Consider the following 24,086-nt stretch of genomic DNA (forward strand, 5'->3'; position numbering starts at 1 on the left):
AGATTCAACTGTGGTTTTTGGTACTGTAATGGTTGATACATTGAGTGAACTTGAGAAGTTTAGAAGTTTAATGAAGTGACTCAGAAGGGGGCCAGAGTCCTCACTTTGTAAACATCTTGAACCTGTGCAAGAGGAAGACACTGATGTGGTGTGAGCGCTACACTCACCCTTGGGGTAAGAGAGAAGCAGAAACATGTTCTTCTCCTTTCCTCTTTTTGCTTTTGCTGTCTTTTGTGGCCTTGAACTATGGCCTCAGTACCATGCCATCCTGCCTTGGAGCCAGCCATGACGGACTGAAATCTTCAAAAACTGTGAGCTAAATAAATGTTTACTTTCTTAAATTTGGGTGGCTGGTATCTTGCTCAGCAATGAGGGAAAAGTAAATAAGACAGGTACCTTTCCCATCACAAAGAAGAGTTCTGTCTTCTTTGAGCAACTCCTTAAACAAATTTGATTTTGAAAGAACATGTACTAATAATATGCAGGAGAAGTCAAACCATAACTAGTAAAGAAGCATTTCTTTAAGGGAAGTAATTAACAGATAATCAGGTCTGCTACCCATTACAGAGTATTACCCATGGTTGGATTTAAATGGTCTCAAATACTTCCACTTAATAAAAGAGCCTTAGTTTACAAAGGCTCTTTGGAACAGACACACGCCTGTTTTGCAGAAATATGATACATACAAAATACAATAATCCAATAGAGTTTAATTAACAAAAGGATCATCTACCAGGCTATGACTGTGGGACAACCACAAGAGACACTGCAGTGCTCTTAGATAGTGACAAATCTATTGCTTAGAGTCAAGAGAATAAGGAGAGGACATAGGTCCTGGAGATAAAAGGACAGAAAGTCATGCTAAGTTAGATGCTTTAAGTGAAGCAGTGAACTTCAATCAAGGAACACATCCTCCTGGAGAACATGAAGAACAGAAACTAGGGTAAGGGTTCTCACTGTATTACTTCTCTCTGGCTTCTTTTGGTAATCATTTTGGCAGGTTTCAGTTGGAAACCCAGAAGCTCCTTGATATAATCAATTATGTTAGTGCTTCAAAGGTGAACCACACAGAGAAAGACAATAAAGAGGGTCAAGAAGGCAAAGGGAGAGACCTAACATTAAAAATCATGACCTTTTATACATTCCTAGAGCGGTAGTTCAATAACTAATTATGACAGCTTGCCTTTTCTCTTTGCCTGAGTTCTAAATAAATGGAGAAATAAACTTATTTTTAGTAAAAAAAAAAGAAAAAGAAAATCAAGCTATTTCTTTTATTTATTGGGACAGATTACAATAAGACATGGGATTTCATTTTCTAATTAGATTTGCATATACCAAGTGTTAAATCTGAAAGACTCACTAATTTATTCATAAAATCTAAATTTGGATGGTCCCATTGGCTGCATACATGTTACAGCAGGATCCACATTTTCTTTGGGCAAATTGGTCCCAAGAGAGGCACGGCAATGAGCAAGAACACCTCGTTAGTCTTCCCAAATATGCATATCAAATGTAGCACATGCTGTGATTAGACACCTATATTAATGCAAATTTATATATAGCAGGTACCATGATTGGTTTTTCCCTGATTCTAGACTCTCAGCTATCAAACGGGAATAGAAAAAATTGTTTCATTTCAAAAAAAGGCAAAGCCAGTTTAATAGAAGGTGAAGAGCAGCTGTGCAGTGTAAGCCCCATGTGAGAAAATATGGGGTAAATGATACACTTCTGTCACCAGTATTCAGTCCTCTGATCCAAGCTACCTTCTCAATGCTGAAATTGACACCAACAAGCCAGAAGTATTTTGAAATTGCAGCCTTTGCTTTAAATGTTTGTGCCAAAGTTAAGACTCGAGAGATGCCCATCAATATTTTACTTGGAACAGACAACAGACAATAGGTAATGTCAGGATTTGGATTGATTTGAATTCTGAAGTCAGAGCTCCAGAACTGTAACTAGTCCAAGCTGGCTATGCAGTCACCTCTCAATTCCTGACTTCATATTGAACATGCCTGCATTCTTAAAGGTTCTGGATATGGTGTATAAAGACAAAAATGAAGAATAGAGAGAAATGTAAGGAATATCCCTCCTCATTAAATTAAGAGCAGAATAAGATACACTTATCTACATAGTAATACAATAATGTTTTATGTGCATATGTGCACATATGGATATATACACATGCATACACATTCCTTCATTCTTGTGTTGAAGAAACATTTTTTCCTTATCTTCTTGGTCTTTGGCATCAGAGGTGCAGGAAAATGTGATAGTGATATCAGCCTTTGAGAAACTCTAAGGATAAAACAGACAATAATAATACAAGAAGGTCAATATATTTAATTAACAAAGTAGTGTGGGTACATACAAGGGCGGTAATTACGTGCCTGGAAATGTTGCCAAATAGTTCACAAAAGATCCACAAAGTTTTGTTGATTTGGGTCTTGAAGCATAAACAAGAATTTTTCTTTTGGAGAAAGAGCTGACTAAATAACCTTTATAAAAACACACTACAGTTGAGAAAAGATAAGAAAATTAAACATGTAGGAGTGTCAATATATTACTTGGGAGTAAGTTGGGACAGATTATTTTAGAAAGGGAAATTAGGGATAGATTTGAATGTCCTGTGCACATAAAGAATTCCAGTTTTGTTGTATTGGTAGTACAAATCATCAAAGATTTTTCATAGAAAATAATGTGCAAGGTTTATTTTTAGATCTCTATTCCATCCATTTGTCAGCTGACTTTTGGATAGGCTCATATAAGGAAATTAGAGAAGTCTATTGTAGCGGCACAGAGGTGCAATTGGTGAATCCTTAACAGTAGGAACATGGACTGGCTGCATGGATGTAACGATTGCTTTCAATATTGGTAAGGCTTCCAAATAATCCCTTCACACTAATTTTATTTACTTTTTATTTTTATATTGGTTAAAGTTTTGTTGATGTTTAAACTGCCTCTAGAAAAAATAAATGCTAAGAGAACAGTATCAGTTTATAAGGAAGTAAAATAGTAATGCCTACTTTGGCTATTTAGTAAAACAGAAAAAAAATTATTTTGATAATTAAAGTAATAGTCATTTTTGTCCACATGTATCACAATTGATTAACTGTATACATTACTTCAATATGCACATGACAAATCTCCACTTTTGGGGTTTTTCTTTTCTTTCTTTCTTTTTTTCTTTCTTTCTTTCTTTTGGTGCGAGGGATCAAACTCATGACCTTGTGCTTGCCAGGCAGGTGCTTATGCCACTGAGCTAAACCCCCAGCCCTGGGGCTTTTATTTTTGTGCTTTGTACAGTGTACATTCTGTACCTAATTTGAACATTATCAAAGACAATTTTCAGTGGCAGCATTATACATCAAGACATAATTCATGTCAAGCTGAATATCAGTGACAAAGCAGAATTATTTATCAACATTTACAACACAGTGAAATATGAAATTGAATGGTATAATTTTTCTAAAGAAGTTAGCTGTCCAAATTTTGATGATAAAGGATTTAGTATAAAATATTTCAAAATAAACAAAAGTAAATCAAATATTATGCAGTTAAGTATTTAAACACTATACTTTAATGCTAACCTTGCATAATGAATATTACTGAGATTTGTATGGTCAAACAGAGGAGGTTCAATATTTCAGTGACAGCAATGGATCCTAAGTAACTACCTTAAAACCTCGAACGACAAAGCATGTCAGTAGTTCAGTGTTTCTTTGTTGCACAGATAAGAAATTAGGGTGAACCATGTCATTCAAGGTCTGTTTTAAGTATAGCAAAATAACCAGAAAATGTCAAAAAAAAGAGCACAAAACAACAGATTTTTTCAAGTAAAATTTAAATATATTTTTCATGACCAACAATTAAACAGTTCAATACTTGGTATGAATTAATCACTATGGCCATTTCCATTAATTTATCTGAAAAATAATTTTCTTTGATTTGATTATGGATTTTATGAAACTAGATGGAAGTATCCTTTTTCTGCTTTCTTCATTTTTTCCCACACTGGTGGAATTGAAGAGATTTTAGTAAAATTTGGAAAATGTTTGTCAATTACCACTTTATGTTGTACACTGTACTATGTAATATTATCTTATGAAGAAAGTAAAATGAAAAGAAATTATAAACTACATTCTGTAGGCCACACAACTTGATAATACAATAAAAATATATAGCATTCAGAGAAAGAAATAATAGCTATTTTTGTAATAGTGAGCATATCTCATATAGACACATATGTGAAAGCCAGTCTGAGCAAAATAAATAAAATGTGGACAAATACAGTAAAAAGTAAACATAGAACCACAAGTGAATTAGCATCATGGGGCTTGGAACATAGAGGTCATGAAACTATAGGAATAGTCACACTCTAGGTCCCAAAGATTATTGACTGCTAAGCTTGGAGTGTAATCTAAAGGTAGCAGGAAAGCAAAGAGTGTTTTCAATATGAGAGTAGTTAACAGAGACTTTAATAATGATAGTTATTTCATGGGACCAGTCAGAAGGTTATTGAAGGATTATATACATGTTAAGCAAAACTTGTTGGTTGGATATAGAGATATGAGACAAGGAAACTCTGAAGATAACAAGCAGAATTCTATTCTACTATCATTTTGTGCATGATAAAAATAATCAGGTTCTTAAGCATATAATAAAGAGATTTTGTTTAGACAATGTGTTATTTGGATAAAAAGTTTGGGGAGCTTTCTAGTGGGGAGTTTACTAAATGAATTCAAGGAAGATTTTCAACGCAAATTCTGCAGATATCAGAATCTAGATGAATATTACAACTTCAGCATTAGAGCAAATCTACTTGGAGATGATATTTGGAATTTAAAAAATAAGTATAATCACCGAGAATTCCTCCATTGAAGGAGTGAGCAGAGAAAGAGCGCAGAGACTAAAAAATTAAGGGAAATAATAAACAAGTAGAAACATTAACCAAGAAAATGAAGATATAATGACAGGGGAATATCTTTTAAGTTAGGATATTTTAAGTTAAAAATTGTCAAAATGCCATAAAGTGGTCAGTTGCAAAGAAAATTAAAGTGTACAAAGATATTTGATGAAAATATTTTGCTTCAACAGAGGTGTAAAAGTAGAAATAAAATGACCATGGGTAGAAGACTGAATACACAGTGAAAATGTTAGGAGAGACACGAGGTTGCATGTATCGGGATACAGGCCATAAGATGTCAGAGGGTAAAGGAAAACAGCTCTTTGTGGTGGTTCTTGTGTGATTGGGGTTTTATTCATGAAGTCCTTGCCTACACCAGTGTCCTTAAGGGCTCCACCTAGTCAATCTTCCCAGCATATGTAATGTTTCTGTTTTCATATTTAGATCTTTGATCCATTTCTGTTTTAGTTTAGTGAATGGGGAAAGATATCGGTATAAGTTTTCATCTTTGGCAGTTAGAAAGCCAGTTTTTATCGCACCACCCATTAAAAAGCATATATTTTGCCCAGTGAAAGTATTTGACTCCTTTGTCAAAGATAAGGTGGCTGCACATGGCTAGAGTTGTTTCTCTTTCTTCAGTCAAAATGGATGTCAGTGAAGATTTTCAATAATTTCGTGAGTGATTCTGAAACTTTGGCACAAGGAAGATCATCTACAAATGCTGGTTTCCTTTTCTTTATTTCCTTTTCCTTCACTAACAAAAAAATATTAGATAGTGATCATGTATTTTAAGAAGGTATTAATGTCTTTATGTTTCATATCCTAACATATACTTTTTTGGGGATTCTAATTTAAATCATGATATTTTAATGATCAGATAAAACATTTACTTTCATATGGGCTTTGATCTTTCGTCTTAGTAACTAGGATAAAAATGTTTCCACTGTAGAAGTTTTATTATGTATAAGGGAAAAAGAGAGAAAAAGAAGACAGATGCCCAGTGCTGTTTTTGGCTACAGGTCCCAGCTCGCAACTTTATATCTAGATTCTCAATGATAATAATATTGGCTATCATTTGCATATGATTTAAATGTGTTTTCCTAAAGGTTCATGGATTTGAGTTCTAGTTCAATGAGGCCAGTACTGGGTAGCAGTAGATAGAATCTTTAGGAAGTATGGACCTGTGCCAGGGATTTAGCTCAGTGGCATAAGCACCTGCCTGGCAAGCATGACATCAAGAGTTCGATCCCTGGTATTAAAAAAAAAAAAAAAAAAAAAAAAAAAAAAAAAGTATCGGCCTAGTAAAAGATGTTTAGGTCAACTGAGGAACAGAGCCGTGGAAAACATTATGAAAACCTAGTGTTTCTCAATATAATTTCTTCCATTTTGTATACTCCTGCTATTTGCTAATTGGGCTTTGCCAGTTTTGGCACAATATTGTTTGATAAATTTTTAGTTTCTAAAACTGTGAGGTAAATGAGCCTCTTTTGTTTAAAATGTTAACCTCTTTCAAGTATTTTGTTATGGTAATAAAAGTAATAAATACAATTTTTTGAGTGTGGAAAAGTTCTAATTGCATGAAAATGCAGTATGTGTTCCTTAAAACTTGATATTTTGAAAGAATGAACATGAACGATTTCCAATTTTAATATTAATTTAAATTATCTGTTATGCCTTGAAGAGCTTACTAATTATCTTGTAAATATTTGAGTCCATTAAAATAGATAGAAAGATTTAGCATGAGTAGAAATAACTCATATGGAATATATGAATCCTCAGTAAAATGAATACTTTCCTGGCTTCACAGCTATGATACAGTCTTTACAGGTTTTATATATGTTTATGATTAGGGTAAGGCACATGTTGCAGACAACTTACTGAAAGGAAAATACAGCTAAGTCTTGAAGCTATGGAAACTACTCAAAATATGGTTTCAAAATACACTGATAAAAATGTAAATTAAACCAATGATGACATGGCATATGTATTTATTATACTTCAAAAGTGCACTAAATTCATAAACATTATTAGTGAAAAAGAAGTAAAACGCTTATTTCCTTACTTTCTTAATGTAGTTGAAATATAAAGTTGACCCAGTCCTTTGAGTTATTAAGACTTGGAAATATGTCAAAGGTCTTTAAAGCACTGATGATTTTTCATACAATCATCTGTGATAGTTATTGAAAATCTTCACTGATGTACATCCATTTTGACAGAAGAAAGAGAAACAACTCTAGACATACTCAACATGTTAGATAGTTTCTAAGAAAGTACTCCATGTGAAAGAATCAAAAGTAGAATGCTTGCTTAGCATGTATGAGGTCCTGAGTTTTATCTCTGCAATCACAAAACAAAACAAAAACAAAACAGCAATATGCACCAAAATATGATTGAATTATTTGTAATAATAAAATACTAGAAACAACATAAATGTCAAATACCAGGGAAAGGGTTAAGAAGTTAGTTTATATTTATGGTGTATGGGCATTGAAATATATTCAAAATAATTTTTCATGCTGTAGAATACTGTTTTTTTATTTTATTAAGAGAATAAAACCAGTCAAAATAAACTAAGTGATATAGGTCTTTAAAACCTTATGAAACCAACAATAGTTACCATAATGCCTTTTGTTGTCTTCAAAATAACTGCAGACACTTTTGAACATAATAAAAATTGAACAGAATAGAATAGAAATAATAAAGCCAAAACAGTGAATAAAATAAAGGACTCCAAAACAAGCCACTAGAAAATTCAAAATGGCTACTGTAATATGCCTTGTTATCTTTCAGATAGCTGCTCCGGCCATCAGATTTAACATAGTGAAACAAGAACAAAAGAGAATAAAACTCAACCCAAGACAACAATGCAAATGATATGGTTTCCTGGCTGGGACTCCTTCCTAGTGACATCTGGATCTCTCCCCCAACGCAGTCCCTAATGGCGCTGACTCACTAAGTGAGGATTGGGTGTGGCTGTCCCACTGGCACATGACGTTGCTTTCCAAGATGGGGATCACCTTCTGGTCTAGAATACTATTTTTAATAATCATGACAGGGATAAGATTTATTAACAGAATAGGCCTTCTTATCTTAGAACTGTTATTCCTTCTTGGGACAGGAGAGGCTTTGCAAGTTTGGTTCTTGAATATTTTTTCATGTTTAAGTTTCCTTAAGTTTCTTTAAGACTTTAAGTCTTTAAGTGTATGTATTCAAAGTATGACAACTTTGAAATATCTGAGTAGTGGGGAGGAAAGAAAAACCAGTTTAGCTAGGGCTGCTAATCGATACAAATGAACATGTCACATTTTGAAGGAGAATGCTGGGCTTTAAGTGGTGGCAATTTGCAAGAGACTTTTAATGTTTACGCAAGAGAAATTGTAACCAGCAACAGAATTGGGGACTAGAAGTCAGGTCTTCTGAGAAACTAGGTTGTTGCTGGTTGTCACAAATTTAGGCCTTGTATAGACACCTTGAGACTTACTGAAACCTTGCCTCAAAAAATAAACCAGCTAACCAAGCAAACACATACACAAAAACAAAAAACAACAAAAACTCCAAAACTAGGTTAAATTAATTCGTGTTATAAGATGTACACTGAAGGGGAAATACAGTACGTATAATTTTTCTTCAATCCTTGTAAGTTCATTTTGAAAGGAAATACACATTAGAGGAAACTAAGCAAGTTTATTAACATGTACGGCATGTATCTCATGGGAGAAAAGCAATTTAAGGCAAAGTGCTAGGAGTCTGCTTTAAATAGTATTTCAACAAGAAGAGCACAAAGGAAAAGTAGCCTAGGCTTCAGAGGTGAGAAATCTGTGGGAAGGTAAATTTTGGTGACAGTTTGGGCCCATATCCTTCTCATGCTGACTCGGAGCTGATAAGCAATCACCGTAGAGGAAAATTTACATCCTGTCTCTAAGTGGGAAAGGTTGATGAGGGCAGAAAGATGCTTTGTCTTTTTGAAGCCTTATTCTGTTTTTAGGTAAACAGAAAGCAGAGCGATTCCCTTCTTTATGTTTGTCTCAGCTCAACAATCCCTCATACTTGGGGTGTAAATATAATAATGTCCTTCATCCACTTGAATATTCTTCAACACATGACAGAAAGATTAAACTGCACTCTAATTATGATTTGCTATTAGCAGAATTCTGAGAAATTAACACTTCACATAGGCTTAAGAGGACTGTGTTCTTCAATTAAAGCATCATTTTGAAATTCACAAAACCCAACTGTAGGAAAAAGAATAAAAAGGAGAAGAAAAAAGAAGGAAGACAAAAAGGAATAAATGAAAGAGAAAAAAAAAAAAGAAAAAGGAAAGAATGCATATATGGAATAGTTATGTTTAAACGTTTATATTAAGTGCTGTTTGGAGAAGTCAACCATGTTTATGGATTCCATGGTCTCAGTATTGATTGTTTTAGTCTAGTGGAACATTTGATTTTTTTTCTTCATTTTACTATAACTTTTAAAATATTTTGAGAATGAGAATATTTATATTTTTAATTTGGCAATACTTTTATTAAAATACAACATAAGGCACTTTTTCTCTGCTTCTATATCAGATGCACGTTTTAAGACAGAACTTATAATGGTTTTGAACAAAGGAATTTAAGGGACTCAAGGTATCTCATCAGAGTCAATTTCACAGAACCATTTGTAAGAAACATTTGGGCTTTATATGAATGGAATAGCTTCTCAAATGCCTTTACTTGATTATATGACACAGCAGAAGTCTATCCAGTGTTTTGTCCAGTCTGATTTACAGTGATTTCATGCTATTGACACTTCTCACTGTGTAAGATATTGTGAAATTTCTGTGTTCAATTTTGACATGAATCAGTTACTGTTTCAATAGTTCTGCCATAAAATGCAATGATATCATCACTGGCTAAACACTTAGGAAGTCAGACTTCTTACTTTATTTCCAGAGACTAAGAAATGAGTGATTTTGTGCATCAAAGCAATAATGCACAGTAAATATTTCCCTTGAAAAATGTGGAGAAAAAAGAAAATCAGTATTTATTTAAAGCCTATTCATTGTTAGGCATTATCTAAGATACAGAATGCATGTTACACATAATATTCACAAAGTATGATACTGAGGCAGAAGTCCAAGAGGTTAGAAAATTAAATTTATTTCCACAATCAGTAAGGGCTTTTCATACCTGACAAAGAATTCCTGTGTTTTCATTGGTCACACTTCAGTAGTTTCTTCCTTAATTAAGTTACATAAATGAAATGCTATTCATAAAAACCAAATAAAAATGATTAAAAACCAAAGAATTTTTAAAAATGATCTCAGTTCCTGACTTTACCTTTTATATAAGAATTGAGTTACTTTTTAATGCTTGTTTTTACATATAGCTTTAATATATGCTGTGTACATATATAATACATATTAAAACTATGTATATTTAATATATATTAAATCTATGTGTATATGTATCCTATATATGTATATATATATATATATATATATATATATATATATATATATGTTGGCTATATACAAAAAGCCAGAATTCAAAATGTTAATCCATGATTTAATCCATTGTATCACTCTTGGTTTACTCACACTTTAATTTTTCTCCTGAAGGTCCATAAAAATGTAATTGTATTAGACTTTCTTCATAGATTTTCCAGATACGTTCAATTCTATCTGAATCAAAGGAGAACATAATATAGACACTCAGGCTGAAAATTTTACTTCAAGATTTCTGAAACTAGAAGGCAACTATCATACTCCATGTGAGTCTATTGGGGTAAGTAATATGAAAAAGAAATGCTGTGATTTATTCTCACTTATTCAGGTTAAAGAGCTTATTTATGTTTCAATTGTTGGTTTAAAATTTCATCAGAAAAGTCACTTATTAAACTGCTTTTAGTTTGCTTTGAAAGAATGAAATATTTTTAAAAGTAACCATATTCAAAAGATGTCCTGCTATCAATACTGTTTCAGTATAATTTCATTTAATATTTTATTCTAGTCTACAATGACAAATTTAAGAAGGATTCCTTGATTATTGAACTAAAGAATAATTATTTTACACTTATCCTACAAACCTCAGATAACATTTTCAACATGAATCCCACAAGAATTCTACTGAAACCATAATTAACGAGAAAGTATGACTTTGAGATATCCTGCTTCAAAGATGCCTTATTAGTAAATCTTTGCTGGAATTTCTTTTTCTTGTTTCTATGTGATCATGGCCTCCTGATAATCAGATCATTAAATTTTCACAAAATTGTCAGTCACAACTAAAGCAAGATTCATTTTACTGATATTGTTTTTAAAATGCACAGATGTGTTGATTTTGCAAAATATTGAAGAACGTATTTCTAGGGCGGGGTATATAACTCAGCAGCACAGTACCTGCTTGGCAAGTGCAAGGTCCTCAGTTCAATTCCTTGTTTAAAAAAAAAAAAACCTGTTCTTTAGACTTACGTTAAAAGCTGCTAAATTATATTATAAAATATATATAGATTTAGAGAATATGATGTTTCATAGATAAATAAATCCATAAATGCATAAATAAATAAATGATTCAACAAAACTTAAAGAACAATAATTAAAAGGGGAGATATTGAAGGGAAAATTTTAATTTGAAAATTCTAGTTCCAATAATCTAAATACAATCAAACATGGTGGCACACGCTTGTAATCTCAGCACTCTGGAAATCTGAGGAAGGAGGATTTCAGGTTTGAACTTAGCCTGGACTTTGTCTCAAAATGAAAACAAAACAAAAAAGAACTAAAAGGGATGTAGCTTAGAGCAAAGCCCCTGTGTTCAATCTTGAGTATGAAAACAGAAAACCAAAACACAAACAAACAAAAGAAAGCCTCAAAAGAAAAATCCATAGATCTATCTATGTATTTAACTGTTCATCGATGCTATCATTCTAATTTAAATGATTAATAATTTTTAAAAGTTTCCAAATAAATTATGAAAATCTCAAAATAATATATTATTTTGTATTGCCATTTCTTATTACTATTTGTTTGACACTACTTTAGCAAAAGAAAACATAGTCTCTAAGAAATGAGATTAATTTGTACATTGTTTATGTTTAAAAAATATGTGAACTACTGTTCTAAAACAATGTATATTGCATTAGAACTAACTTTAAAGGACCAGTTACTTAGGTAGAAAAAAACATGACATTAATATGAATGTGGTGGTGAATTAATGAAAGCTGAAATCTTTTGATCTAGTCCATAGCACATTTACTGTACTCTAATCATGATCAAAAAACAAAAACAGGAATAGAGAACTATAGCACTAGCTCAACATGGTGCCAAACACCTATAATCCCAGCACTAGTTAGGCTGAGACAGAAGGATCATAGTGTGTTCCAGACCAGTCTAAAGGTACACTGTACCTTTAGGCCAGCCCGGACTATATAGTGAATCCCTGTCTCAAAACAAAAACAAAAACAAAACAAAAGCTAAACTAATACTATGATTTTGTGAAAACTGTGACTTGATATGTTAAGGTGATACTACTTTAATTTGAAGTGCTTTTATTGCTATATTATTTCTGCATAATGGGGAGAGTTAGGTGTTGTGGTTTGTGTGCAGATGGCCCACCCAAGCCTCATGCAAACATGGATGTGACTGAATTCAGTTTTTGTGAATGTTTTATTATCTAGTACTGGGATTGGCAGTGTGAGTGCTTCACTTGCCCAGGGGTGGGGCCAATATTTAGTGTAAGGTTAGGAAGGACCCGTGTCTTTTCTTTTTTGTTTATAATTTGCTCTTGTTGTTTTGCAGGGGCCAGGAACATAACCCCGCCAGGCCAGCCTGCCTTGAAGCCAGCTGAGTATGGACTGAAGCCTCCAGAAAGAAATAAACATTCCCATCTCTAATTTTGGGCATTAGGTATTTTATTTCAACAATGAGAGAAAAGTAACTAAGACACTAGAAATAGTCAGAGACCAGCATTGTGAGGCATTATTGGTCTTCAATCTTCATCCTGTCTTGAATGTACCCCTGTTATCAGCATCTCTGGAGTGGTTTTCCACTAGGGCCTTTTTTTTTTTTTTCTTTTTTCAATTTTAGTGTTTCACTACACGATTTCTTTAGCTAATGGAATGGTGTAGAAGCAACTGTGTACCAATTCTAAGGCAAGATATCAAGAGAACTGTTATGTTTCTATTTATTCTATTCCCCTTTAGATATAACCATAAAAATGTACTTCTGCAAATTCACCAGTTCCAAAAGAAAGATGATATCTAAGTGGAATAGCCAGCAGAATGGATCCATGATGAGAAATTTCCTAGGAGGCAAGACATATGTCTGTGAGTGAGCCCTGCTGGTACCTTAGTCAGTGGAACTCTTAGGTAACTTACAGAGTTGTAAGCTAAATAAATTCTAATACATTAAATCTGATGATAAATGTTAGTGTTTTCCGTACAGAATTACTGTGTCCCTAATGGCTGTGTTTTTTTTTTCCTTCAAGAAGTTGGTAATAAATCAGGAACAGAGTAGAGTGATAAAGTATCTTGTAGTCCCTAGTGGTCTTCCTGTGCCAAGTGATCCCAATCAGTCACAAGAAATTAGAATGGTAGGCAAAGGATTGCTGCACAAAACTGACCAAAAGACTTTCAAAGACTTGATTTTCTTCAGATGCATTATGAAAATAATCATTATTGCCATAAATAATTCATGGTGTTGTAGGTAGTTGGGTTAAATAGAAATATGATAGGTAGACAGATAAGACTGGGCCCTCAAAGGCAGTGCAGAAGACCGGATATCTTGCAAACTTGTAGGAGACAGACACCTGACTCTATGGGCTAGGTCTCAAGACATAAAGCAAAACAAATGCAGCCATACCTTCAGGGTAAAATTAGAGACTGATATTCTAAATAGCTATCCATCACCCTGAGGAATCCAGGAGTCACTAACCCAGCTCTCTACAAGAAAAGTGCCTATTCCGTCCGTATTCATGCCTTCTTGCTACATTAGGCACTTCTCCATGGGATGACAATTTAATCAATTTTACCGGAGCAATTATATTAGTAATCTTATTGTTTGACTACAGTTGTGTCCTGCCTCATGCCTGCCTGCCTTTCAAGTTGCATTTCCTCCACCTTGTACCCATTTCACCTCATGGTTTTGATCTATAAAAGTCCCTAAAAAAGAAATTCAGGAACCCTGTGTCTGTCTGTCTGTCTGTCTGTCTGTCTGTCTCTCTCTCTCTCAGACAAAAGCTTTCTTTCTCTCAATAAATATGTTCTGCTCTTAATCTCCATTGCTCTTAAAATTCACTCTTGAATTTTAGAGAACATAAATTCGTCCTGGACATCTAGTAGGTTGAGAGTTTCTCTCCCCCGTGTCAGTGGTAAACTATTGAGCTTCCAAAGTCATAAGTGAAAACAGTTTGAAAATGAAAAGAAAAATCCACTAAAAATGAACAAAATTGTATTTGTTTAATTATAGGATAATTATGCTTTTGACTATAAAAAATTCTTATGTTGAAATATCTCTTAAGATTATGCTTTACTGACACAATGACCTTGTTGGTAATGGCTCCAACTCTTTGGAAGCAAACTGTCAAAGCACAAAAATGCTAAAAGACAATTTTCTATAAATAGGTATTGCTTTATTTAGTGCATTCTAATAGATATAAAATAGAGAAATTTTATTTATCTGTACTTGTGGTGTTGTTTGGAGCCATTCTTTCTCCTGGAGGAGCTTGTCATGATGGATCCCCTGATACGAACTTGGCTGTTATCATTGCAGGAGCTCTGGACGTTGTTGCTGAGAATGGTTTTGGTTCACTTTGGGGGAGCTTCAGTTCTTACTCTGAGCATTGATTCCTGGGTCTGGAGGGGAAGATGAGTGCTGTTTAGTCCAGGAGAAGTTTGTCACGCTGGCTTCCTGATATGTACTTGGTTGTTCTCATCATCGGAGGAGCTCAGGACATCATTATCACTGAGGATGGCTGTGGTACCTTTCAGGGGGAGCCTTGGTCTTTATTTTGAGTGTCATTTCTTGTCTCCGATATAGAGTCCTCCATTTGCTAGTGCAGATCTTTCACCCTGCTGACACCACTGCTAATCTTTGGGCCTTCCCAGTGCAGATCTGTGGGACAGACTTGCATGAGTCATGGTCATGGGCTGTAGGTTTTCAGCTGAACTCATGCAGGTTATTACCATGGGAATGCAGGCCCTTGGCTGGATTGTCTAGGTCTTTGGTATGTAGATGGATTTCTTGTATTTTCTTTGTATTTAACTCCTTAGGTGACCATCATAAAATAATATTATAAATGATGTATCCTCTCTGTAGTCATTTTCCTTGCAATCCCCTGACTACAACACCCCCCAAACCTCATTTAGTCATAATTGGAACTTTTGAAAGATGACTATCATGGCACATGATAATCATCAGTGCATTAGTCTAGTGGTATGTGTATACCTAAATATGATGTTAGGAATGGATCCTGGCAGGAGGTAGGTCACTGGGAAGGTAGCCTAGAAGGGTTTATCTCTCTTCCCAACTCCTCCATTTACCCTCTTAACCTTCCCTCAGCCACACGATGGATAGCTTTTCTCCCATTGTGCCCCTATGTTGTGCCATCCTATCTTGGAGCTATCTTACTATGGACTGAAACCTTAACAAACCTTGAGTCAAAATAAACCTCTTTTCCTGTAAGTTTTTGGTGTTGGTTGGATATTGTGTCATAGTGACTGTTAAAGGTGACTAAGGTGGTTATAGACTAGGCAGAGATCATAGGCTAGTATGCAGAATAGAGATTAAGGCTGGCTATATAATGTATGTGACCCAGGATAAAAGTATAGAAACTCTTGTTGGTGAATTATTTAAAATTTCATTCAACAGCAGCAAAACATGAAGCTAAACAAAAAACCTTATAAGCATGGACCCTGTGTGACTATATAATATATATGACCATAATACATACTGTCTTGGTCTGTGCAGAGTACTATAAGAAGGTGCCAGAAACTGTATGTTTTAAGCAATAGAAACTTATTTCTTATAGTTATGGAGGCCAGAAAGTCCAAGATTGTCCCAAAGGTGGGGTTCTATTGAGGGTATATGGCCAGTTTACAGATGGTCACCTTCTTTCTGTATTCTCACATAACAAGAAAGAAGAAACCATCTCTCTCTTGTGAGAACCACCCTTGTGACCTAGTTATCTTCCAATGACCATCACATTTGAGATTAAATTTCACTGCATGAATTCTGAATTTCGGTCTGTAGTGCCTTTGCACATATCAAACATTGTATGAAAAATCCGTTAGTATAATCTTTAAGATACCTTCTTTAACTCTATGAGACGTTATCAATGTTGAAGCTGAAAAAAAAAAAGGTCTGGAATGTATCAGATAAATGTTTGGAAGGCATGCTAAGGTTCAACACAGTGAGCCCAGGATTTAGCATGTAATTTACTCAGCAAGTGACTTACTAGCCACGAATTGGAGACCTTTAGATCAGAGCTTTTTCTTCTATGTCAGGTTAATTTTATAATTAAGGGAAAAAATTGCAGAATCTTAATCCTTCCAATGAAGAGAAACCAGAAAAGGTACATTGGCTAAACAAGGGTTGCAGAAATGCTTTGTGCATCCTAGGTAGGTTTATATGCTTTAAACATGCAAATGTCAAAATATTTCACAATAAGATGTAGACTTCCATTTTATTTTGAAACACTTAAGTATTTGGGGTATTTTTTCTCCCATGTGTGCAGTGGCTACAGTGTGACACTGGAGGCTCCCACTTCACTTGCCACCAATCACTAAAATCAGTGTTCCTCAGTGGATCACAGTCTCCAGGGTCCTCAACTTTTATACCCAGCCTTCCTTCTTATTTGTGTTATCTTGTTTGGCCTTTATATCAATTAAGATTTTGATTCCTCAAGATAAAATCTTCAGTAATTCCTTATCTGAGATTATATCTCTTTTTCAAAAATAGAAAGCTAAATGTTACACATTCACATAGGACTAGAAAATGAAATGTTGCTCCTAGTATAATGATTATGTATAATTAGATAAATTTAAAGGGAAGTAATTTTGTGATGTGTAGGAATTATGTTACTATGAAACTGGAAATGCAACTTCCCTTTATTATTTAAATTGAGATTTTGCATGGTGGAAATCAGATATGGATGTTGATATAGATTTAGAAATAAATTAACTCACTGAGATTCTTCTTTTGTGGGGTGCCTGAATAGCTGTAACTAGATAATAACTATAAATGGAATATTAGGCCTTAATAATTTCCAAATTCTTAAGTATGCCCTTGGCCTCTTCCTCTATACTCTTTCTTTGTTGAGCATAAAAATGTGGATGTACCTCATTGAATGTCTGAGTATATTCTTGTTTATTCCAAAGCACAAGTCCCCAAGGCCTGTCTCCAACACTGTCCTGCAAGCAACACATATTTAGCAAAGGCATAGCCAGACTCCCTGCTGTAATCAATCCACTGGAGAAATTTAATTTTTAATTAAGTGAAGCATAGTGTTTACTTTTGCTCTAGAGATGATTAATCAGAACTTTGTTATTTGTGTTGCAAAAAGGGGATAAATTAACTATATCTTTAATTATACAAGGGGGAATTTGTTTCACTCTCTTATATCTAGGCAAAGCAAGAGGGGTTGTCCTTAAACCAAATAAAGATTGCTTAAAAATTCTACAGCAAGTCATGTAGGACTTAGACCTTTTGATAATTACCTTGTTTACTGGTGATTTCTGGGCTATGTATTTATTAAATTTCTTATCTTACTATGACTGTTTATTTTAACTTTCATTAATTTTTTATTTGTAATTTCATTTTAGCTAAAACATAATAATTGTACATATTTATGGGTTAAGTTGTGATATTTCCACAAATACTTTCATAGTAGAAGGATCAAATCTATCACCTCAAACATTTATTATTTAATGACGGAACATTCAACATTTTCATTTCTAGTTATTTTGAAACAGTATTGGCGCCATTAACTACGGTTACTATGTTCTGCAATAAAACACAGAAATTATCCTTCCTATTTCATATCAGTTGACAAACTCTCCTCTTCTCTACTTCTTTTTCTCTTTTCAGCCTCTGGTAGCCATTACTTCATACTTCTATATTAATTATTTGTATTCTAATTATAGGTGTGAAATCATATCATATATATCTTTTGAGGCTTGCCTTATTTCACTTACCATAAAATTTCTCCCAGATTAATCCATGTTGCTGAAAATGTTGCTTCATTGTTTTACCGTCAAAAGTGAAATAGTGTTTTTTTTTTGTGTGTGTGTGTGTGTGTGTGTGTGTGTGTGTATTTATTCATCTGCTAATGGAAACTTAGTTTGATGCTCCATTTCCCTATCTTGATCAATGTGAATGATTCTGCAGTAAACATCAGAGGGCACATGTTTCTTGCATACACTGAGCTTTTGCCTTTGGATATATATCTAATAGTAGGATTACTGGATTGGATGTAGTATTTTTAAAAATTTTTTAGGAATTTCTATATGGTTTTCCACAATAACTATTATATATACATATACACATACATATACTCTATATATATAGAAAAGAGTATATAGAGTACATGTATATACGGAGTATGTATATATATTTTTTTCACCCATAGTGTATGAAAGTTTCCATATCCTTGCCAGCATTTGTTGTTTTTGGTTGTTTTGATGTTAGGTATCCTAACAGGGATGATAAGAAACTTATTCATTTTAAAATTGAATTTCTTCAGTGATTCGTGCTTTTAAATATGTTCTCACACATCTGTTTTTATGTTTCCTTTTGAGAAATATTTATTCAGATGTTTTGCCTCTTTTAAATCAACTTTTTTCTTTTTAAAATTTTTGGTATTGAGTTTTCTGAGTTCCTTATATATTCTGGATATTAAGCCTTTTCAAATGCATAGTTTGTAAATATTTTCTCTCATTTTGTGGGTTGTGTCTTTGCTTGTTGTTTGCTTTGTTATGCATATTTTTTATTTAATATAATCCCACTTGTCTAGTTTTGCTCTTTGTTTTTTATGCTTTAGAGGATTTACCTAAAAATGTGCTTTTCAGGACCAAAATATATAGGAGGCTCTTCCTACATAGTTTTTCTCGTTTTTTAGCTTCAAGTCTTTATTTCATTTGAATTGTTTATCTATGAGAAATAAGATTTTAGTTTCAGTTTTACATTTGTGAATTAGCCAGGCATTTAGCTCAGCGACACAAGTACCTGCCTGGCAAACATGAGGTTGAAAGTTTGATTCCTGGTATCAAAAAAAAAATAGCTTGAAACTTATGTTTTTGAATATACATTTTCAGCACAATTTAGTAGTGTTTCTTTTAAACTTCTCCTTCTAAAATGATAAAAATCAAGTTAGATATTTTTCTTATTTTATTAATCAGATAAAGCAGGCCTCATGTGATGAAACAGGTTGGGTAGTTTCAGTAACACATAATTAATTTTTCATAGTTTTGAAGACCAAGGAGTTCAAGATCAAGATACTGGCAGGCTTGCTTTCTAATGAGGCCTGTCTTTCACTCTTGTGCACAATTGCTTTCTTGCCACACCCTTAAATGGAGGAGCAGCGCTTAGCTCTCTGGTTTCTGATACAGGCATTAATCTCCTCTGATCAAGGTCCATTCTAAGGACACCTTGAAACCTTGTTTAGCTCCTGAAAGTCTGTCTACAAATGTAGTCATACTGACAACTTAGGCTTTGACACATGAATTTTGGCAGAATGCTATTTCTCTTTTCCATTCATATAAAACTCTCTCATTATTTCACATTATCTTTACGCTCTTTTACAATGTAGACTTTGAAGCAACAGAAATTTCTTGGTTGAATATCTGTTTCTATTAGCACAAAGATTTTAATTTAGAGTGAAGACCAGGTCTTTCTTATTTTCTGGACTATTACTACAGCTTTCTTTCCCCTACTCTCTATATATCCTCTCAGATTTCTTTTTTTGTGGGATGAATATAACCATGTCAATAAATATCTATCTTACCTAACAATGTAGGGAAGTCCTTCTTCATCTAGTCAGAGTAATTTAAATTCTGAGTGTGAAGCTTAAAATGAAAAGTAATCTTAAAAAATAAGTGCTGTTTTTCACAATAATATAAAGAGAACCCTTTCCTCTGCCATAAAATATGTATCTTCAAACCGATTTTCTAGTAATGAAATACTTTTCATGGGATAGAAACAAGCACAAAGAGATCACACTACAAGATGAATCACACATGAGATGCACATGGATTCCCAGGTACATGTGCAAGGCAGTCTTTAAATCCTTCCAAAACATTTCTGAAGTCAGACCCTTAAAAAAATCTATTTACTTTTAGCAGAGAAAACAGAGGTCATACAGAAAAAAAGTGATTTGTCCAAGTTTGCACACTTTATAGATTAATGAATATTCAAATCCAAGTTTTCTAGATAACACGCTAAAGGAAAAAAAAACTGTAAGAAGATCTGGAATCATTGTTACTTCATCATTTCTTCATAAGAAGCTAAACTAGTATTTCCAGAATAAAAAAAACATAGACCTGTTTAAGTGAATTGTATGATTCCTTCTGCTTGTAAGGGAGAGATTTAATCCATTGACCCTGCCAGCTAGAAGTTCTCAGCCAAGTGTAAATCCTAATCACAGCAAATATATTGACTGTTCTGTTGGTACATTCATGTTTTCATTATCTGATCTTCTACACTTACTGTATGCTTATTCAGGTCTGTTTTTGAGGTAATCTCCAAAGTTACCTTAGAAAATAGTGAAGACATGATGATGATGATGATGATGATGATAAAAATGACTTTTTTGAGACTCGGTTTCACTATGTAGTTCAGGCTGGCCTTGAACTTTTTTTGTAGCCCAAGCTGGCCTCGAACTCTTAGCAGTCCTCCTGCCTCATCCTCCCAATTCTGTGGATTATAGGCATGCACCACCAAAATGCCAATATATTGTTTTAATTGCTTCATAAAATCTTTGTTTCATGCTGCCACACAACCTGTTGGATGCACAAAATGTGCTTTTTATTGAGAAGAGCCAAAGAATTTAAATCTTAAACTATGTGTTTATTAGAAGAAAATACAGTCATATTTTTTCTTCCATGTATAAATTTTAGAAAAACCTAATGCAATTATTTGAAAGCCATATACACTTCATATAGAGATTAATTATATGATTCATAAAACAAATATTTATTAAATGCGACACTTGGACTACAATTTTCTAGGTAGCATATATAAATTTCATGCAAAATTTTAAAATATTGCAACCTTCAGCATAAACAGGTTAATAATTTAGCAAAAATGTTGAATACAGAATTCAGCATCTGGTAATACACTATTAATATCATGAAAACAAGATTCAGTGATTCTAATCTCATATACATACATGTCTGGAGAGGCTGCTAAACAGTCTTTACACAGAGTAAAATTCCAGAAAAACCTGGCTTACTGGAGTGCTTCCTCTTTCTGGGAGTTTCAAGCAAGAATTAGTTGCAAATTTTTGCATAAAGAACTAAAGGAATCCATAAAATTCCAACTGTTTGAACTACAATTGAGTAGTGGTGCCAAGGAGTGAATGTTGGCCTGCCTTTTCCCTGCAGTGCAGCATTTAAAAGCTATTTAATCTAGCTGGTATCAGAAGGCCCTTACAACACTGCAACTTCTGTCAGATACTTGGCATGGAGTTAAGCACCAGGGCCTGTATAGCTCAGCAGAAAATAGCTGAAATATATAGCAGCAACAGTAGGAGGAGAAAAGCCCACAGAGTCTCAGAATGTAACCAGCATGGGCAGATATAGCCACACTCGAACATATATATGTGTATCAATTCAGTGAATGTGGTTGACAAGTTAGTTAAAAAGGAGGTGATGATTAAATTGAACAAGTGAGGATTTAAAATAAAAGCGTGACATTTATGATTATTTTCTTTGTTAATGAGATGTAATTTTCTTACCTGTTTGAATGAATGCATAATTCCTTTATAGAGGATGTAATAAAGATCTAGGAAGCGCTGTGATGCAGGCAGCTCTGGCTTTATTTAGGTGTCATAAATTCATATTTTACTCTTGACACATTAACAAAAAGACAAAAAACTCAAGAAGAAAAAATCTTTTCGTTTTCAGAGCAGTTTATGGGAAAATTTGTTCAGTTAATGACACATCAATCTTGTTCTAAGGCATATCTGTAATTCTCTGTTTATTCAATATGCTGCCTTCACATCACAGAGACATTCAGTTCAATTGACAATAGTACATATATTTCATAAAATGGACAAGAAAATAATTATAGCCATTTAAAAAGCATTTGAAAAGACCTCTGGAGAGAAGAAAACTGTATTTACCATTACGAAGAATTTAAATGATGAAAGAACTTGACAGGTCCCAGGAAGCATGTGTGAACTCCACTCCCAGCTAGTGCCACCACCCACTGGAGCCCTGTGCCAGACACGTAAGTCCCAAGAAGAGAGTCCTGCCCCAGCTAATGATGGTGCCCACCGGGGCCCTGAATTTGTACCAGGAGGATCCAGGAAGTGACCTCCAGTCCCTGAGTTCTCCCCAGCACAGGGGCAACAGAGTTGATAAATCTGAAGAATTATTGAAGAAGAGACCAACATAGAAGAGGAGATTTTCTTTTAGGATCAAATCGATACCACACAACAGAAGCCTGGTGAGAGACAGCTTGAGAGGTAGACTTTAAGAAGGTGAGATCTAAATAGTCATCTTCTGTGGTCCTTTTTGTGGTGGTGGGATCCCTGGTTCAGACCAAGAAGACAATGGGACCTGTATTCTATTGTAGGAAGCCTGTGGGAGTAACCATTAGAGGAAGCAGCCTGGAGGAAGAGGGAATTTAGTCAACCAGTATGCTTGAACTCTAGCACTGCTGCCAACATCCAGCAGAAACCAGTGCTGACGATAGGTGCTGACTATGGGTCAATAGAAGGGGAGCCTAAATATCTTCACAAAAATCAGTCTTTTTGTTTTGATAAAGTGTTGAGTGGCTGCTAGGGTTTGTCAATATTCAGTTGAAATTTGATGTAATTGTAGTCTCTGAATTTACTACCAGAATCAAGGTAACATAGCAGGTGGCATCACAATCACAGACTTGAAGTTATACTATAAAGCTACTGTGATTAAAACAGCATGGTACTATAAACAGGTAGTCAGACATGAATGGTAGGAAAAGGTTGAGGCAGCATAAGCTGTTGTTTCTTGCAGGTGATTAAAAAGCTGCTGTCTCTGGCAACAAAACATAGGTACAGACCCTAGGTGTGAAATGGCTTCCACAATTTGAGATGAACCCCTAGCTGGGTGGTAGTCATGAAGGAGGGCTGGGGAGTTTCTACACACCACACTTTAAAGTTAAAAGGGGTCAGGAGTAAAGCATGAATATGCAGGATAGGGCATAGAACACTCCAGAGTCAGGAAGTATAAAAGAATAAAAGAAATCAGAAAAAAGTCAAATGGGATTACTCACACACTTGTCACCTGGCTCCCCTGTACCTGTATCTTACTTTGCAATAAACTCTCTTGTTTTGAGATCACTTCCTTGCTTACACATGGTCTCTCACCATTCATGAGGCAATCAGGGTGAATTATTTATACCTTGATGCCAACCAGAAGAGGGAAAATTATAATACTAGCACAGAAACACTCTTTTGAATGTTTATTTTTCTACTAGATATCATCGAGTTTCAGTTATATTCAATTTTTTATTATCTTGATATGGGTTAAAATCTAGTTTACTTCGTATTTGCAGTTAACTTCCAGTGTCTGTATGAATGACTGGAGAATGAAAGTTATTTAAAAATTATTCCAAGTAGCAGGGAATAAGTAACAAAATCTATAGAATTTATGTGGAAACATCCAAAAGAACTACACAAGAGGTGGTTTTGCTTTGGATAATTCTGCTTTTGCTTTTGGTAATACTTTGGTTGAGGCAACAAATCACATTATGGGGTAATTATTAAACATAATATTTTACTAACATTTTTAAAAGACAGTATTGGCATGAAGCATATGAGGTAACATCAGTCACAACTGCTTGAAGAAACACTTTATTTGTTGCAAGTAGAAATGTATAGTGATACAAAGATAAGTGAAAATCTGCAAAACACAAACACACCCTATCTTTACATTCTTATTTTTAACCGTTTTCTTTTATTAAAAGTGTAATTTAATCTCAGTAGAAATAATATTATTAATTCATCCT

The 24,086-nt window shown here is 34.1% G+C and overlaps 1 long non-coding RNA gene across 2 annotated transcripts; it reads left to right on the forward strand.

The window, feature by feature from the left end:
- The first annotated feature begins 2,788 nt into the window (after window positions 1–2,788).
- On the forward strand, window positions 2,789–12,775 carry LOC134474088 (uncharacterized). Of its 2 annotated transcripts, none has more exons than XR_010044690.1 (4): window positions 2,789–2,871; window positions 7,694–7,859; window positions 10,528–10,668; window positions 12,681–12,775. It is a non-coding gene; the product is annotated as an uncharacterized LOC134474088 (long non-coding RNA). The 2 variants fall into 2 exon arrangements; XR_010044691.1 differs by having other exon boundaries at window positions 10,541–10,668.
- Window positions 12,776–24,086: the final 11,311 nt, after the last annotated feature.

The sequence above is a fragment of the Cavia porcellus genome, unplaced genomic scaffold (assembly GCF_034190915.1).
Source record: "Cavia porcellus strain 051 isolate PalLab524CR breed Dunkin Hartley unplaced genomic scaffold, mCavPor4.1 scaffold_30, whole genome shotgun sequence".
NCBI classification, from domain to species: domain Eukaryota; kingdom Metazoa; phylum Chordata; class Mammalia; order Rodentia; family Caviidae; genus Cavia; species Cavia porcellus.